Source organism: Montipora foliosa, chromosome 3 (assembly GCF_036669935.1).
Source record: "Montipora foliosa isolate CH-2021 chromosome 3, ASM3666993v2, whole genome shotgun sequence".
Taxonomy (NCBI): domain Eukaryota; kingdom Metazoa; phylum Cnidaria; class Anthozoa; order Scleractinia; family Acroporidae; genus Montipora; species Montipora foliosa.
In genome coordinates this window covers 17,867,187-17,870,900 of record NC_090871.1, presented here as the reverse complement: position 1 = coordinate 17,870,900, position 3,714 = coordinate 17,867,187, and positions in this window count along the sequence as shown.

Genomic DNA, 3,714 nt, shown 5'->3' with positions numbered 1-3,714 from the left:
ACCACCTAAGTCATAATCGGATCACCAATACTGACTGACCCGAAGACAATGTGGTTGTAAGGTTTAGGATGTTCGGGAAAAAAAACCAGAAACTTGTACAATAATCACATCAACGATACTGATGTTAACAGACTGTATGCGCCCCTCAAAAAACCATAATTTAACTGACAACTTCAGCCAAGATATTCAAATTATTCAAGGCGTTTCGCAATTATTAAGATAAGTATTTCCATTACTTTTTCGGGCTACAAATAACGTGGTTTTTTTAAATAATTATTTAATTGTATCCGCTGTGTTTTGAAAAAAAAGAGAGCAGCACCTAGCCACTCCTCTGTAACTCTATCTTTTAGTATTTATTGACCCAAGACCTTTTTTCACTAGCCACTAACTAGCTGAAAAAGGCATACCAGATGTTAAGATTATTGAGGCTCAGTTGCATGCGCGGAAGGAGTTTTCCCCGCTCTGTGGTCACGAAGTCCATTCAAGTATTTTATTTTTCCCAACCACCTTTTTTTAAAATTGTCCTTTATAATAAAAAAAAATTCCGGCCATTGGTTAAAGTTTCCGTGTCGGAAAGAGATCAGCACCTAGCCACGGCTCTGTACCTTCATCTTGTAGTATTTATTGACCCAAGACCTTTTTTTTCCAGAAACCACTAACTACCTGAAAAAGGCATACCACATGTTAAAGGAATAGAAACCTTCCATGTTGTGATAGACCACGGTAGAAAGTTTGGTCACCCCAACCTATAGATATCTGTCACAGTTCTTTTTATTGGAAAAAAATAAGATGAGGGTGTACGTGGACGTCCAGCTTTGGAAGCCTACGACATACTCCATCCTTTTAGTATTTATTATACCATTTTTTAAGGATAGTATCAACATTTTTTTAATTATGCCCCTATTAATGCGTTGAAGCCTGTTCCCATTTGTCAGAATTAAAAAATTCCAGTACCACGATCATTTTATAGAGCCACCATGCCAAATGGTACCTAGCACACATCTCGGGAAGAGGTGAAATCCGTCATACATTCAGATGACTGGATTCTTTGTGGTATCAAGGAGAGGAAAAAATTGTTAAGGTGAACCATTTTTTTCTGCATTGAAAAGCAACGGATTTTTTTTTTTGGAATTTGGACAGAAAGAGATTTTTTTTAAAGATCTGCATAACAATGGAAAGAAGACCTCCACTCACTCCATCTGCATACAGGACCTACAATATATGTACCTAAAGGAACAAATTACTTTCTGAATGTAAGCAGCGCACATGATACCACTGACCAAGACAACTTGCATGTACCATGAAGATAATGCTGTCATTCTGAAGAATTCGAAGGAGGAGGGAAATGTTTACCCTAGTAGAATAGCTGCAATCCCTCAACAAGAATTTGAAAGCACAGTCCATTATTGGGGTCATAACCAAAGACACCCAACAGAGGTATCAGCTTGGAAAGGTTTCTTTTCAATTGGTTTTTTTTTTTGTTATTTTTATGAAGTACGAACAACATGGTTAATAATTTACTTCCATTACATGCCTGATTCTGCAGCAGTAGTAGCGTAAAATTCCTTTGTTACACGCCCATTTTTTTCATGTTATAGCGTAAATGTAGAAGAATGGATTCGACACTCACAAAGGCAACTGATATTCTCCCAACAGTTGAGGAATGTTTTTTTCAATATTTAGACTTTCCACTAAAAGCATTATAGTCACGGATCTTTCGTATCATGTGGTGGCTTCTAAAGAAGCCGTTGTTTTATATATATAGGCCTAATGACCCGATCTTTGTAAGTGGGTTAAGAATGATTCAGCCTTCTCATAGCTTTTCCCGCACTGACAAGTGCTTTTAAAACCTGGTTTGGATCAAAAAAGAACCTCACATAGTTCTTTCAAGATAAATCGTGTACATCGTTTTTGGCAAATGTTCCTCTTTCCGTTCTTGATTTAGTTGAAAACTTCGCCCTCCTGTCTATCTCCTTCAATAACAGATCGTTGAGACCTTTCTTTGGCTGCTTCGTCTGTTTCTTCTGCCGGTTGCGGAAGGCTTCCACCATCTCTGTTGGCAAATTTTCGACGGGCTCCCAAGTGTTGTGTTTCTCATCAAAGCCTTCCCAGGAAACGAGCATTTGTTTGCGTCTTTTTCTCGTTCTTTTTTTCTGGATCTCCTTGACATAAAAGGTTCCTTCTAATAGCTCGTCCTGAGTGGATGCCATCTTCAGAGTGTCGAAACGAGCAGACAGATCAGGTTTAAGTAGGTGCTAGTTTGTTTACAGTCAGTAAAGTTGTACAGTTTGTGAACAGTCATTGGTCGGTTTCGATCCGTCTATTGTTTGTAGGTCTGAATGCGGTCTCTTTGTCGGTGTTGTTTACGTCGTTAATTAGTCGTTTGCCAACTTTTCCCGAGTTGAAAGAAATGGAGGTCGCTTTAAAGTAAGTTGACGTGAAAAAGTTTTCAACAAACGTTTGCAATTTCTGAAACAGAGTACTTCTTGGCTTATTTATTTTCAAGAAGGGCTTGGCACACTAAGCTAAAAACCTAAAAACAACTTAAAACAAAGGTCCTTAACAGTCCATGGCCTTAAATTTGGGAGGGCGTATTATCAGAATTTATATTTGCATCAAATTTAGGGCTTCCTTTAGGGACTTAAAGGGTTTATATACCAAATTTTATGTTATGATATCTGCTGTCAATTAAATGAAGGTAGGTGACTAACCTGATATCTGGTTTCATTTTATAGGAAAGAGGAACAGACAGGACGTAAATTATAGGCACTAGCTGTTATTTTAGTATATTAAGGAATAATGACAAATCAATTGTTATTCAACAGGAATTTGCGGTCATTCATAGCTTAACAAAAGAGGTGTTTCATTTTCTTACATTTTGATTTGGAAAACAGCAAAGAAATGATGAAACTGTGATTTGATGTATTTTTTAATGTTTGTAAAACTTGTTCTGTTGTTTCTCAATGGCGTATTGTTGCAAAGGCAGTTCTTACATTTTTACACATTTCGATGGCTACATGTACATTTCAAGATTTTCTCACAAAGGGTTTACCTGCTTTTCAAAGCATGTTCTTATCTAAAAAAAAACAACAACCATGCATTTAAATCCCCACTTTGGACAGTTTGACATGCAGTCAAGCACTTGCATTCTTATATATCCTGAATCAGAGTACAGGTAATTTCCCTGTGCTAACGGTACTAGTGCACTCACTAGCAAAACGTGTTTTGCTGTTTTTCATTAATACACCCTCGGTTATTACCCAAAAATGATATTGGAATATATGCTGTGGACAAACTCTCTACGGATGCATCATAGTTTATGAAAGCATGATTATTATTTTTAATATTTGTAGTTAACTTAGTAAAGCTATTCGTTATGTTCTTATCCGGGTTGGTCATTTACAAATTCTTTCACTCTACCCCCACCCCCCTCCACAAGATTAACTGGTCCAGCTCTAAGTGGAAAATTTCATTAGATTAGTCTTTGGTCTGTTACATTTAATTATTGACTCTTAATTATTGCTGAATTTTGTCCATAAAGCTCCCCGGCGAAGTCCAAGAAAACATGCGTCTTCGTTAGCCACTCAACAACTGGGGATTGAGGAAAGAGCAAAAACAGCAAGTGATCATGAAAGAAGAAATCTGGAAGAAATTTTATTTACAGAAATAAAGGAGAGGGCCTTAGTTAGGACAAAAACCCGAGGTAAAGACGGG